Below are 16,390 nucleotides of genomic sequence, written 5' to 3' on the forward strand. Positions count from 1 at the left end.
CCATGCACATCTGCACAAAGTATCTGTTCTTTCAGAGGAATGTAACCCTGTCCAGAAAAGGCAACATGCCCAAATCCCAGGCCCACAAACCCCATCCACACCCACACCCCACCTACAAAGTCTCTAGGGATTCAGCTTCAGCCAATTTGCCCTTATCCAGCCTACTACTATATCAAAGAACTGCATCCATGTTTTCCAATAAGATGTTGATGTTCATGGTAGCCGCTGATCGTACAAAGGTTGCCATAACCCCTGTGAGTAGTGGTTGACCTAAGATTTATATGCTAAAGTAATTAGCTCTGCCATCAATCTGCTGATAGTGAACTCTGTTGGGAATTCAGTTCCACTTTGACGTACAGATGTGTATGTCACATGTCTGTGCACTTCCGTTGTGTATTGCTTTTGCTTTTGCTCTGCTGCGCTGATCATGAAGGAGAGGACATGTTTTTCTCTCTCCTGAGTTACGCTTAATAAATGATTGTAAATAATGCCACTACCGTCTCTCTCATCGCTTCTGGCTGCGTAGACTCTGCAACAGTGTGCCTAGGCTATTGAGGTCTAGGTCATTATCTCAAGCTGCACCGGAGGGTGAGACACCCAGCAGGTCGGCTGGGAGGGCACGGAGCCCTGGCGTCTCCCATGGTGTTTGCTAACAAATGGTTATGCGGCCCAGATCCACAGCCTGCTTCAGCGTCCCGGGAAGAGAGAAGACAGAGGTATGTGTGCTCAAGCGTTTCCAGCCGAGGCTAATTGCCTCCTTGATGGGGTGTGATTTGTCTCCAAGAGACCCATGTAACAAAAAAACATGAGAGATTATTAAAAAATGATAAATTGGGAATGGAATTTATTACTTCGGATGAAAGAAAAAAGAGAGGGATAGTAATATATGTGAAGAATAAATGGGATCCAGGACTGTTATGGAAAGATAAAGAAGGCAGAATTATAATTAATTAGGATCTTTATCTTTGGTGGTTGCTTTCGTCATGGCATGTCTTATTCTTGTCACCAAGTAGCAATATTTAGCTACAGCCCTATATCTCTATATCTGTGCCAGCTAGCAGATAACTGGTGTAAGTTTCTCCTGATCGACTGGGTTGTTTGGCTAGGAGCGGTTCAATTAGCTCTTTTCTCGTCTCTTGGTATAACAAACAGTGTAGCAAAACATGCCCAATTGTTTCAATCTCTTTGTTGTTTGATCTTTGATCAAAGGGAGTCTTGTTATACCTACCAGCTAATAGCGCTGAGGGGAGAACATTGAAGCGGGCCCTAGAAAATGCCCAGCGATGTTTAGGATTATCTACCGACTTAAGGTAATTTGCCAAATAAATCTTTCGATGGTCATACAGGTGTTGATAATTTGTAGAAAGCCTGGTAAAATCATTTTGTAATTCGTTGTCGGGGATTCCATAGCTGCCAAGTTTTCCCTTTTCTCGCGAGGAAGCCTATTCAGCATAAGGGGAAATCCCTTTAAAAAAGGGATAACTTGGCAGCTGTGGGATTCTTTCCTTGATTATATTTTTCGCCCTCCCCATTTCCAGACTTAGGAAATGCCCTGCTGAGAGTCCGTATCGGGCCAGCGTCCTAAGGATGCTCTTCTCCCAACTTGATTGGAATTTGTCACAGTTTATCAGAGGGAGAAGGTCAGTGGGTGTCTTGTTAAGTCTTAGCCACAGGTAAAAGGCAAATTGCCATACCTTTGCTTCAACTCTATGTAGGCCTGTTTCCAATCGAAGAGCTGCGTTCGGCACACATTTTGGCATTTGGAAAATTGTTCTTAGGAACCCTGATTGGATTTTTTTCATATGCGTCCAGATTGGCAGTAGGCATAAGTGGTGCACCATAAAGTAATTGGGCTAATGGTTTAGCCACAAATAGTTTAAGAGCAGCTGGAATATATATATATTTTAAATATAATTTTTATTGATTTTATAATAAAGAAAGAAAATACAGAGAAATAAACAGTCGTAATTTCACACCTTCTTCCATCCCCCCCATGAGTCCCCTCCTGCCACAAGAAAGACCCATGCTGAGCAAATAGTCGAAGGTGGTTCGTTTTAAGTGGCTGGGTTTCTCCCCTACCCCTCCTCCCCTCCCCAACGCCCACCCCTGCCACCGGTGGGCCCCAGAGTAACAGGGGAAGACAGAGCCGGGTGTCCGCCCAGCCAACATTCCATACACTTGTCATATGTAGAAAAAATAAAGAAAAAAATTAGAAAATGAAATCCCTAGCCCCCCACCCCAAAACCCACAAAAAGAAAAAAGGGAAAAAGAAGAAACCAAGAAAAACATGAAAAAAAAGAAAAAAAGAAAAAAAAAGAAAATACATAATTTTTCATTGTCCATAACATTATTTTTAGGGGACTTCCCCAATCTCCCCCTTCTACGACTTTCATTATTTTAAATCATCTTAACAGTTTCATTTCTCCCTATCTCCAATCATCTTTACCAATTATACTAACCTTAATTGAAAAAATGATAATTCCTTTCAATTTATCATACAATTTCTAAAATTCACTTTTATCACTTTCATAGAATATCTTACTCTAATATTATCACCAATTCTTTTTCTACCCTAACCTATTTTACCCCTCACTAGACTTTTCTTTAATTTTTAAATCTTTGTTTCATCTCTCAATTCTAATTTATAATATAATTATTCTCCAACTGCCCTGCCCTCCCCGTTAACTAACATCCCCTTCTTCCAGCGAAATCCAGTTCACAGTCCTGTTTCAAACCTGTTAAACCATCTTAACAATCTCATTTACATTCTCTCTTCATCCCACCCCTTTCCCCCCATATTTCATCTTCCAAGCCTCATTGAAACCCCCCTGAGTTTCAATTCTTCTTTGATTGCCTTTTTCCTTTCTCTTGTGGTAAATCTGGAGTTCTACCAACTCCTGTCGTCCCCTTCGAAGAAGGAGGACAATCCTCTTGTTGTTTTGCAGTAAAGAGTCCTCTTCTCTGTCGTGGTGGGCATCATTTTGTTTTATAATCTCACAGTTTTTATCACTATTTTCTCGAGCATTGTCTTTGTTGTTCTCATTCTGTTCAAAGTTCGTATATTCCTCATCTGCAGAGTCCTCTACAAGGTCCGTTTCACAGTCCACCACCTGAGTATGCTGCGTTGAATCTTGTGATTGTAGATACTCTTCAATAATGTCACTCTTTAAACACTTCAAGAGTTCCAGAACAGTCTTTTGGAACTCAGGGGAATATCTTTTTGCTGGAATCGTTCAGTCCTGTCAAGGTCACCGCTTATCTTGCATGGTGGGAAATAGTTACTGTTGTTTTTCTCATCCACTTTTAGAGCCAACTGGCTGTCTTTTCCATATAAAATTCCAAATGATGTTAAAATGTCTATAATAAAATCCAACTTTCTTATTCTTTATAATCTCAATCCTCTCGCTGGGGCAGATGGGCTGCCGATCTCCAGGGAGTAATAGGGTTTTTCCAATTTCTTTGCAGGGGATTTTTACTTTTTGTATAATCCGCTCCCCCTTTCACCCTGCTTCCAGGGGGGGTACCCTTTCGTCTTTGAGGTTTTCCTTATTAAAAAGTCTTTTTTACCCCCGGTTAGGGAATTTGCTTTACTGTTTCTTCAAACCACCGGCGGGAGGAGATGGCTTGCGTTTTTTCCCCCTCTCTCTCCCAGTTCCGAATTGAAATTTAAAATTATATAGCCGAATTACTTACAGTCCAATTCTTTAATTTCTTCTTTGGAAGAATCCAGCGCTCCCCGTCTCCGGCTCGGAGCTTCCCTTCGCTAGAGCAACGATGGCGCTCAAAATGGCCCCCGCGACTTCGACCCTTCTTGCCCCGGTGCACTTACTAGGATTTGGGGCTCTGCTGAGCAATTTGCCCCCGGGACGCTCGACCCGAGGTTCTATGGGGCGCAGTGTTGCTCCCGCTGCCCTCCCCCCCTCTAGCGAAGGCAGGCTGTCTCGGAGCGAGACAAAACCCCGCCGATCGACGCTGGCGCTGAACCGGAAGTCTCAAGAGCAGCTGGAATATAATTCCCTCCCTTTGATCGTTAGAAGCTTACAATTGCTGATGAGCTTCTTTGAGCAATAGACAAATAGCCTGGAGGCTTGAAAAACAACTCCCAGGTATTTAAAGGAAGGTACCTGTTCGATGGTTTGCTTGTCAATGTGCTAATTATATATTTTCCTTTTATTGGAAAAAAACATAATTTTAGTTTTTTGATCATTCACAATTCATTGTTCCTCTCTGCAGTATTGAGTGAGTTTGGTAAGTGCTCTTTGAAGGCCTATCCACGTCTGGGAGAAGATGACCTGTTGTCTGCGTACAACAGAATGGGTATCCTTTGATCCGCCAGTTTTGGGGCGTGTCTGCTCCTTGCAGATGCGCAATTAACGGGTTTATGTAGATTTTAAACAGATGTGGGGCCAAAATGCACCCTTGTTTAACTCCCTCATATGATCTGATGGTATTAGATAGCTGCCCCTCCCAGTTGCATCTTACTTGTAACCGTGTATTGCTGTATATTAATAGGAGCAGGCATCGATCTATCGATAGGATGCTGAGCTTGTCCCAGAGTTGGACTCTTAGGATGGAATCAAAGGCCGCATTGAAGTCAACAAATGCTGCAAAGAGCTGAGGGTTATGTTGCATGGAATATTTTTCGACCAAATGTTGCAAGGTCAGGCAGTGATCTAAGGTGGATCTATTCTGTCTAAATCCAGCCTGCGCATCATCTAATATGTTCTCCTTTTCCATCCAATCGCACAATTTTCCACTCAGGTATCTGGCGTAAAGTTTACTGGTGGTATTTAAAAGGCTTATAGGCCTATAATTTGCAGGATCATCCCTAGGACCTTTTTTATAGATAATTGAGAGCCCCCAGTCATCGGGAATCTGAGTTGTTCCATCTATAAATGTAAAGAGAGCAGCTAATACAGGAGCCCACCAGTCAGGATCAATTTTGAGCAGATCCATTGGAAGGAAGTCATTACCCAGAGCTTTCCCGTTCTCCATCATACCTATCAGTGTATGTATCTCATGGGGTGACAGGCCATGGCTGTAGTTGGTCGTCCGGTATATCTAGTGAATGGGTTGCAGTAATAGCTTCCCCATACAGAGCGTGAAAGTGAGATTGCCAGGCTGTCACTGGATGGCCCGAGATTAATTTCCAAAATATTGATGGATTTTTTAGTTTCGTAGCTTCAATTAATTGCTGCCAATGTTGCTTAAATGCAAGGCATTTTTTCTTAATCAATAGTTTTTTGTAACTTTTTTTTAGCATCCATCATACGTTGTCTTTTATTATTTGAGGGATCTTCCTTATGATTGATAAAGGCGTTAATCAGTGTCTTTTTAGCGGTGATGCACTCTAGGTCAAACCACTTTTTAGAAGGTATCCTGTACGTTAGGGAATCTGGGTGTGTTTTTGTGACAAATTCTTGAAGTCTTTTTATAAGTATTTGATATTGGGCAAATACAGTTATATTGTTCGTCGCCTCTCCTGTACATCCCTCCTGTATTGCTCTGGACAAGACCTGGCTCTCAGCTGATTTATAGCAACTTGCGACAAGTGCGCTCACTTGGTCGTTCCATTTAGCTTTTTTATGCCCTGCATCGGTCATTAAGGTCGGTCTATATCTGAATTGAGTTGATGGTTGGTTGAAAGGCAGCACACACCTTAAGACCATTGGGAGATGGTCACTTTCTGATCTTGCTATTACGCTGAACTCCATAATCATGGGGATCAGCTCTGGCAAGACAATGCAATAATCAATGACTGAGAGTTTTTGACCTGACCAAAAGGTGTATTGGCCTGGATAATCTCCTTGCATGGGACCATTTAGTATAAATAGATTTTGTCTGTGTACCATATGCGTGAGGTTTAATCCTCCTAGGTTACAGCTCTTATCCGAGGAGGCCCTGGGTAGTAGTGGTGGGGGTGTTTCCAAATAATAAAAATGTGTTTAAAAATATTGTGAAATTTCACAAGCTCCTTTTTTAAAAGGGATGTACTAAAATGCTTTTTAAAAGGGTTTGTGTTACTATGCCCCCACTCCCCCGCTGAAAGCAATATTCCAAGAGCAATCCTAAACTTGGGGGGATATTCATATGAAACAGGAAGATGTGAGGAATAGAATATGCATTTCATATAGGATATGATCCATCCAGTGCCAAGTACTTTTTGATTCCAATAGGAGAGTTAAGTTAAAATCCTTTCCATTGAATTTGATTGAACGTAAAGTGCTTATCCACAAACCACAATGCTTTTAAGAAGCTAAAAAATAAAAAGAATTTAATATGTCTAAAAATAATTAATATGCCTAATTCTTTTATTTTGTTTAAACATTCTATAACTAAATTATTCCAAGCAGTTTGTCCCTTTTTTAAAAAAAAAAGCTACAAAAACTGTACCAAAACATGAGCTGAGCAGTCAGGTTTGGAATATATTAATGTTTATACCAGTCTAGAATACACCATAGATTAATATGCACTGCCTTTCAGTTTTCAATACCTAAAATGAAGAGCAAATAAAAATTCTTAGCAAACCATCAAGTTCATGCAAACCATTAATTGGTCAAACTGCAAAGTACTGGTCAAAGTCGTATCATACATGTCAGAATCTACATTTATTGATAGGGACTTTTCCTTGCATTTTAAGAGGCCCACAGGCAAATGTCAAAAAAATCAGATACTGCCTGGTAAAGTTTGAAGCCTCCACTGAACATTATTGTTAATCTAATTTTCATTATCTCCAAGTGAAGAATATTCACCATAGTACTGGTAAATTCTGTCAAAAGCCAGAAACATTTCAGCTACTTCTTGCAGGACTTCCTAAAACGTTAAGAATTATTGGTCAATGGCAACATTCACTAAATTTCTGACACATTTTTCTGGCACATAGGAAATCATCTGCCTTGCACTGAATTAGACTGGTCCACCTATTCCAGTGATGATCACTCTGATCAAGGAAAGCCCTTGTCAGTCAATGTGGGGCAGGGTCGGTGTCTTTCTTTAACTGGTGCTGGTGGAGATTGAATCTAAAAACTTCTGCGTGCAAGACTGAGCAAATCACCCACATCCCTTGCTGATGAAGGAAATGAGATGATTCTTACATGAAAGCAAACATCAGGGTTATGAATATTTTTTAAAAAAGAACAAAATAGTTCAGGCAAGCTGACATTTTTAGTAAAGTGGGCTGTAAGTGAGATAAATAAAAACAAGATGTTCACTTGAATTTTCAGAAAGTTTTCCACTCTTACTTTGACATGTGACTTAAAACTTTTAGTCATGTTACTTTGAACTTTTAAATACTAGCCCAGCTAGAATTTCCTTTGGAAAATTCTTTTCAAAAATTATGAATGATGGAAACGAAAGCCTTATGTGAAATTAGTTTTTTAAAAATAAATAAATAAAAGACCCACCCTGCACTGTTTTCTGTATGCGCTCAAGGGGGCTCTGGGCACATGCTTCTTGGCCCACCAGCCTCAACCCATCTCACACAGCAAGCCTCCTTTGAATCTGAGAGGACTATCAAAAGCTGGGAGTAGGGAAGGAGTAAAAAGAAGGCCCCAAGCTTTTTCTTAATACAAAATATGATCACACCACAGGTCTTATATTGATGACCATTGCTTTCAGATTACTAATAATGGCTGAAAATCAGAATAATGGGGGGATGGACCAAGCCAGATTACCAAATATATAACCTACTTTTAGCCTCTTTAAAACTTTCAATAGAATATTATTTACACAGGCACTAGGTACCTGAACAAAAAGCTTGTTTTCTCCTGCTCCAGAGGCTAGGACCTGAACCAATGGCTTCAAGTTACAAGTACTGCAAGGAGATTCCAACTAAACATCAAGAAGAACTTTATGTGGTTAAGAGCTGTTTGACATTGAACAGGCTTCCCTGAGAAGAGGTAGACTAGCCTTCCTTGGAAGTTTTAAAGTAGAGACTGGATGGCCATCTGTCTTGGATGCTTTAGTTGAGATTCTTGCATTGCAGGGGGTTGGAGTAGATCAGTGGTTCCCAACCGGGGGCCATATGGCACCTTGGGGCCCCCCAGGATATTCCAAGAGGGCCACAGGTGAAAATCACATATATGGGGGGCCACAGCACAAGGCTAGGGGGCCACAGATGGAAGTGAGAAGTGAAAGAAAAAAATCATCATTATTATTTTTTTAAAATCCTGATTGGCTATCTGCTTGGCCAATCACAAGCAGGCAAGGGGGTGGCCCACCAGGGCCCAGCGCTCCTTCTTGCCATGTGTGTTTTCTTAGAGCAATTCTGGTTTCTTTCTGGCGGGAGAGGGCAATTGCTGAGGCTCCCATTTTGACCTGCTACCCAGAACCCCCAGGTCAGGTAAGTGTGGTGGTGGGGTGACAATGGGTAGGGCTGGGAGAGCCGGAGCTGCTTGCTGCTGCCACCAGGGCTGGGCCCAGTGGCAGCCTGGGCCTGACTCTTCATGGTGCAGAGTGCAATCCTCCCCAGCGCCTAGCTGAGTGGGGCCTTCGGATGTTGTCATGGGGCGCAGGGCCTGCCGGTAGGATCAGCCCAGCTGTGCAATCCGCCCCAGTGCCTAGCCAAGCGGGGATTGTCTGGTGCTGCTGACTTGCTCTAGTACATAACTAAGTGTCTACTTAGAAGACAGCTGCAGGGAGTTAAGTTGACGTCAAATAATTGAAGTCAAATAAGTGTTGTTTACTTTTTATAATACATGGAAGATGGATCTCCCTCAGGAGGCTCTGGGCTCTCCTTCCTTGGAGAGGTTGGATGGCCATCCGTCATGGATGCTTTAGCTGAGTTTCCTATGTTGGAGGGGGTTGCACTAGAAAGATGACCCTTGGGGTCCCTTCCAGCTCCAGGATTCTTTGTTGTTCTGCTTCAACAATATTTCATTATGTTCCTATCGTTTTAAGTAATGGAATTTTGTATAAATTATAAAAATTATGAACATAATATGTTCTAATTACAAACAAAACATTTAATTAGCTCCCTTTCTACCGTAGGGCATGGGTGTAGCCAGAACTTTTGTAAAGGGGACTGACTTTGGGGGGGGGGGCAGAACCTGATTCGTATTCATTTATACTTCTTTTGCAGGGGTAGTTGACCCCCTAACCCTCCCTTGGCTACACTCATGGGGAGGGCACGGGAAGGAAACAAGGTTAGAAGGGGGCCATGGTCAGAAAAAGATTGGGAAACACTGGACTACGTAGATGACCCTTGCAGGGTCCCTTCCAACTCTACAATTCTATGATTCTAAGTATATCATGAGCCAAGAAAAATATTTCCAAGAGTTATATTTACTTTTCTTTACCGTTGTTAATTATCAAGGATAAAAGTTAAACAAACAGCAGCATAAAAGACAGAGATTAAATCAAGTTAGGTTAACATGCAAGAGAAAAGTTGGCTGACACAGCTCCAGGTTCACTTAATTTGCTCTCTCATGTTTTAAGTGTTCTGAATTTTCCTCAAGTTGTCTTATGCTGTCTGTTTGTTGAAATAAACATGGGAATGGAAAGCAGCAGCAGTTTATGATTTGTGCAGTTTATGATTTGTAACAACCCGATTCTCAACTGGGTATCAAATAGATACACACTCACACTGAGGCTGCACCTGAGCGAGTGAGGAATAGTGGGCTCCCAGGAGTGGAAGCCATTTGGAATATATATGGGTTTGTGTTCATCATGTTGCCTGCTTGATGCAAATGTTGAAGGTAAAAAAATTGTGTGTGTGTGAAGGGGGGATAATCAGTGGTGCTGGTGCATGCTGACACCACTAAAATGCAATGGTGTGGTTTGGGGGGGGGGATAGGGCTTTGGATTGTATGTTAAAATCTTGGGCTTCCCAAGCAAAAATCTCAGAAATGCTACCCATTCCACAGACACGGCCCACCTAGACAGTCTGGAGCAAGGGTGTAACATGGTGTGTGTAACATGGTGTGTCATTGCCCCAGGCACACATTTTTTGAGCGGGTGTGAACCAAACTCCCCCATGCAGGCGACGCCAGCACACAACATGGTGCTCCTCTCCACCAGCCAAGGGCCGTGTTGGCCAGCTGGGGTCCACCCTGTGCAGGCAAGCAGGCAGCTCAGTGCAGTCCCACTTCGCTCCAGTAGGGGGTGGGGTTACTCTGGTGGCAACAAGGGTTGGCACCTCTCCACCAGGCGCCGTCCCCCACCCCACCCCGCCCGGCACACACATGCACACCCCAGGTGCCAACAACCAACACAACACCAGTGCTCTGGAGGAGGGGTAAAAAATTATTGCACATCATGAGACACTCTGGAAAAGGAACATGCTCCACTTGACCCAAAATGGACTTGGGCTGTTGGCAGTTAGTATCAAAAAGATCACAAGGCAGCTTTTTAATTAACCTCTGGGCGAAAGGTAGCAGAAGCTGAAGAGCAGCTGATTCGTGACAAGTCATGGTGTACAGTTGGTAGATCTTCCAATGAGATGGCACAGAACTCAGCAATGAGTATACGATGACTTGTTAGAAAATCCAATGGACATAAGGGGAAATGTGCACGCCAGAGTTATTTGTAGAGAGAGAGAATGTAAGAAAGAGAGCTGGGGTATTGAATGCTGAATGAGAAAACAGATACAGGGGAAATAAAGAAAAAAATTCATTGCATGGAGGGATTATGCACAGAGGGATTATGATTATTCCCCATAAAACCAGAGTCAGCAGCCAGCATACAGGAGCATTTGTTGGGGGCCAGGTACACACCCTGGGGCTCACACCTTGCCTGGACCCCTCCAGTGCCCATTGGCAGTAGAGCCACCCACTTGTTCATGGGTAGGAACAAGGGAAAGGACCTCTCTGTTCTGTTGGCAAGCTGGCTTACACATCAGAAACAGTGTAATGGGCCAGGAACGGAACAACTCATTTTACAGCACCACTGCCACCACTTGATAAGCAAGCCTGAGAACAGGGAACAGCTGGGAGCTGAAGATGACATATTGAGGGTGATGAAACAGAGAAAGAAATCAGGGTGATATCCAAAGGAGAAGGTGCTGTACCATTTCAGTTACATTTACATAGATGGGGCAAATCTGTGTTTGGGTCAAAACAAAGATGCATTACTAAATGGCTGGTCCTTTAGTAATTGGTTGGCCATGGAACCAAACAGATGCAAAGTGACCCTGGACTTGATCCTAAATGACTCTGAGAACTCAGCGTGAGGTCTGCCGTTGAACCAACTGGGAACAGCTACCACAGTGCTGTCAACTAAACATACATATATTGCCAAAATGTTAAACACAATCACATTTGACTTCAAAAGAGGAAACTTCTAAAAAATGAGGGGATGAGTTAAATTGAAGTTGAAAGGGGAAGTTGTGGATCAATTCTCCCCAAAAAAGCTAGAGATTATTTGAAACCACAATAATAGAAGCCCAGCTACAGATACCACAGATTAGAAAAGGCACCATCAAGTCCAAGAGGCTGCTAGTGTGGTTAACAAACAGAATCAAAGTCGCTATGAAAAACAAGACGAGGCCTTCAGAGAAATGAAGTCTTTCCCAAATTAGAAGAACAACATGAGAAAATAACTGTATGTTGACAATAAGGAAAGCAAACCAAAACAGAATAAAACACACAATAAGACCAACAACAAACATTTCTTTATGTATATTGGAAGCAGAAATCTGGCCAGAGACATTTAATATCATTAGATGGTAACATAAAGGAGTGGAAGGGAAGCTAAAGGGATAGGGAGATGCAGAAAAGTTGAATGAAGTCCCTGTACGTGTTATTACTGGCTGTAGGACAGATAAACACATTTTGAAGGAGAGCTCAAGAAAGTGGCAAGTAGAAGTGGCAAGGGATGAAATTCTCATTATATATATATATATATATATATATATATATATATATATATATATATAAAAGGTCCATGTTTGTGTGTCATGACCTTTCTCCAAAACCGCTTGACCGATTGAGTTCAAATTTGGGCACAATGTTCCAGTCCAATATGCAAGTGTTTACCTGTCACAGGTAAAAACATGAATTTGGGGGGGGGGGACTCCATCCAGTGGATGACAAAGGAACAGACTCCATTTCTGTAGTGCTGCCACATCCCTCCCACCCCCTCCTCCTCCCTCACCAGACCAGCCGCTCCCCCACCGCCAACACCACCTCCACAACCAGGCTGGGCCTGGAGACCCAGGCCGAACCTCCAGGCCCACACCATCTCCCAAAACCGCCTCACCCGCGACCAATGACGCCACGAGAGGCAGGCAGGTCGGACCCTGCCGCCACCGACTCCCATGCCGTCTCGACAACCAGGCCGGGCCTACAGACCCAGGCTGCTCCTCCAGACCCAGGTCCCGAAACCACCTCAGCCGCCTCCGACGACAGCACCACAGACAGTCAGGCCGGATCCTTCCTCTACCAATGCCCATGCCACCTCCACACCCAGGCCAGGACTCCAGATCCAGACCGGGCCTCGAGAACCAGCCTGACCCTCCAGGCCCAGGCCACACCCCGAAACCACCTCCGCTGCACGGGAAACGGGAGACCCTCCCCAACATACCCCCTTATAGGTACCCCTCCCCACTGGGGTCTCCAAGTCCTCTGTTCCTGCACTCTTAACAAACGCAGAGTTCTAGGAGAAGGGGGGGGGGGTCAGAAATACTCTCCAGTGACAAGGAGTCAGCTGGTTGCTCTGCCTCTCCTGGCTCTGCCTCACCTTCCCCTTCTCCTAACACTTCCCAACTCAGAGGAAGATCTCTGAGCTGTGACCTTCCTCAAACCCCTGCTGTAAATCAAGGCTGCATTCCTCTTATCCTGCAGCGTCAGGAGAACAGCAGCAGGGGTGTCTGATCTCCTCCATTCCTCCTCCATCTCGTCCCCTTCAGTACAGTCCCTGACAAACATCTGTAACTGGTGGTTTTCAGACAAAAAAGTGGTAGGACAAAAATCCAAAGCAGGGAACTTGACTAATAACATATTTTTATTTGATGTATTTATATTCCACCATATATAATCTTTACTGCAGTCCAAAGAACGGTAACATAGATTCAGAATAAAATGCAGATTCATAGACAACCCCCCCCCCCCAGGAGAGAAAGACTGAGACGATATTTGTTTAGTCTTAAGTATGATCTTTGATATATGACTACCGAAAGAAACTTTGCCACGACCACTGTGATATCTTGGACTTGTCATCCAGAAGATATTTAGTATAGTAAGCTTCAGATTTACCCGGCTGATTTGCCAGTAGGGGTTTAATCAATAGATCCCTAGCTTGCTCATATTGTCCGCAATGCAGTAGGTAGGATACGCCTCATACAATCGACGTCCTGAGAGCATACACAGAGCCTATTCTGAGCAGGGATGCCTCTCAGCACTTCTGATGGAAATACATTTAATCTGGCTTTGGTAAAGAGACGCTGATAAATTGGTACAGACAGATTTCTAAGATATCCGGGTATCTGAAAATCATACCCGTAATGAATTCCTACTATCAGGCCACAGATAACATGAGATTGAGATTGGAGATCACCAAGTGATAAGTCCCAGAGCCTTTGCCCAGATGGTACAAGAGAGAAGATGGCATTCCAATTGAAGTGGCTTTTCTGACCATCGTTTTCTTCCATGAGCTGATAAACTCCTCATTGTTTAGGTGTGAAAGTAACCCCTTCCCTAGGCCAAAAACTGAGATCTTGAGCCATGCTTTACTTGAGAGAGGGCATTCACCTGTTTCTAGAAATAGAATTGCATTTGGAACACAATTTGGAACCTGTAAAAGGGACCGGAGAAACTTTGGGAAATGAGCCATTGAACCAGATGTTTGAGGTGTAGAGGAGTTGAGAGACAGATTTTGCATTAAATACTCTAATGGCTGATGGAACATAATGGCCTCCCCTTGTATAAAAGAATTGAAGTATAGCTAGTTTGCTTACCTCCGCCTTTTGATAGGCAGTCTGCCAATGGTGTTTCCAGGACTTAGAATGATGGAATAGACGCCCTAGGTACTGTTAGCATTTGGCTGCCCAGGGCCAGTTGTGAGACTTGCCCCCAGGGCTAGGACAAAACCTGTGTGCACATTCCTGGCTACGAGGTGAGTCTGGTGGCACGGGAAATATGTGATTGTTCCCACCGTGAAGAACAACACACACAAAAGCATAAAGAAGAGCTAAACTACTTTATTGTGGCAAATTGCAGAGTGTGTCTCTGCTTGCCCAGCTTAGACAGTTACCGTGTTTCTCGGAAAATAAGACACCGTCTTATATTTATTTTTCCTCAAAAAACCACACGATGGCTTATTTTCAGGGAATGTCTTATTTTTTTCCTCCCCCTCCTGCCGCGGCTGGCATTGCTGCTGCGCCTATCACTATGTCTTATTTTCAGGGTATGGCTTATATTCCTTGAATACTTAAAAATCCTGCTACGGCTTACTTTATGGCTACGTCTTATTTTTGGAGAAACAGGGGTAGAGCTGCATGTAAAAGCGTCCGGCATTGCTGGAGAACAGAAAGTAAAGTACAGTGAAAACATCACATGGAGAGAAAGGCAGATAAGATACATTCCTTTCTCCTGGGAACACAGACACAAATCACACTAGCCTCGCTGCTTGAGAAGATCGGCGTGAACAAATATCCCAACAGGTACCAGAAGTATTTGGTCTGCTCTAGTTTGCGACTATCCAATACCCATTTACTTGGGGAGAATCTTTTCTCAAACACCAGGACTTTTGATTTTTCATAATTAATGGATAACCCATTACCAGAGCAGTAGTCTGAGAATTTCCTTAGTTGGTAGTTCAGGCCAGGTCTGGATCGGGAGAGGATGGTTGCATTCCTATTTTGGGGAGATGGCCGTCAGGATCCATTAAGCTTCCGTCTAAGTCATTCAAAAACAAACTGAACAAAGTAGGGGCCAAAATGCATCCCTGTCTCACTCCCCTGGCCATCTCAATACAGTCTGAGAGCTGGCCCTGCAACCCACACCTAACCTGCAATTTGCTTCCACAATAAGATGTAGGAGGCATTTATCCTTCAAAACTAGATGTAACTTGACCATAGTTTAGATCTGGGGATGGAGTCAAAGGCAGATTTCAGGTGAAGAAGAAGAAGAAGAAGAAGAAGAAGAAGAGGAGGAGGAGGAGGAGGAGGAGGAGGAGGAGGAGGAGGAGGAGGAGGAGGAGGAGTTGGAGTTGGAGTTTGGATTTGATATCCCGCCTTATCACTACCCTAAGGAGTCTTGAAGTGGCTAACATTCTCCTTTCCCTTCCTCCCTCACAACAAACACCCTGTGAGGTGAGTGGGGCTGAGAGACTTCAAAGAAGTGTGACTTACCCAAGGTCACCCAGCAGCTGCATGTGGAGGAGCGGAGACCCGAACCCAGTTCCCCAGATTACGAGTCTACCGCTCTTAACCACTACACCACACTGGCTCTCAATAAAGGCCACAAAGAGTTTTCCCTGTAGAGGTCTGATGTACTTCTCAGCTAGGAGGGACAACATTAGACAGTGATCTGATGTTGAGTGGTTCTGCGGGAAGCTTCATATAGTACGTTATAGTCATTTAGAAAAGTTCTCAGTTTATTACAGAGAAAGCAGGCATACAGATTTCCTATTATTGAAAGCAGACTGATTGGCCTATAATTAGAAGCCACGTTTGGCTGGCCTCTCTTAAAGATTGGGACTACTATTGCATGTTTCCAACTAGATGGTACTCGCCGGATCATCCCCTTGTCATGGTGAGTGGGCTTGCATGTTCCTATGACCCTTGTGAGCAAAGCCATCGGGAATCTCGTACTCCCATGCTAAGGATCACCGTGATGTGCTCCTTACCAGAGCTATGACGAGCGCTGATGACTGCTGGACACATCACTGACTAATACGCTCCACAATGGCTATCAAGATTATACCTCAACGCAGGCTTCAAAGAAGGAAACCAAGGCGCAAAATGAACACTCAAGCCCTTCAAGATCCCATTAAGCGGAATTGCTTCCAAACAACTCTAAAGGACAATCTGCTTTCAGAATTCCCTGATAACATTGAGGAACACTGGACCAAGCTAAAAACATCCATGATTGCAGCCTGTGAATAAACTATTGGATACCAAACCAACAAACAGCAGGATTGGTTTGATGAGAATGACAGTGAGATTGAACGCATGATTGACAAGAAAAGGAAGGCCTTTCAGATCTGGCAAAGAGATAGACACTGTGCCACTAAGAAAAAAACCTATGCCAACGCTAAGGCTGAGGTTCAAATAAGAACCAGAGAACTAAAAAACACCTGGTGGATTAAAAATGGCTTAAATTGTCTCATATTACAGTAGGAATTTACTTAGCCTGCATCAAACCAATTTAAATTAAAAACAATGTAATCTCAAGCTTGTTTCTTGTGCTATTCATGGTCCAAGAAGAAGTGAATCTTAGTGAATCTGTGGCTT

At 43.5% G+C, this 16,390-nt stretch overlaps 1 protein-coding gene across 40 annotated transcripts in view; it reads right to left on the bottom strand.

The window, feature by feature from the left end:
- The window catches only part of CCDC91 (coiled-coil domain containing 91), a 102,573-nt gene that overhangs the window by 49,981 nt on the left and 36,202 nt on the right, over positions 1-16,390 (bottom strand). The gene's annotated exons all lie outside the window — the stretch shown is intronic.

Source organism: Zootoca vivipara, chromosome 5 (assembly GCF_965207765.1).
Source record: "Zootoca vivipara chromosome 5, rZooViv2.hap1.1, whole genome shotgun sequence".
In the NCBI taxonomy this organism is placed as follows: domain Eukaryota; kingdom Metazoa; phylum Chordata; class Lepidosauria; order Squamata; family Lacertidae; genus Zootoca; species Zootoca vivipara.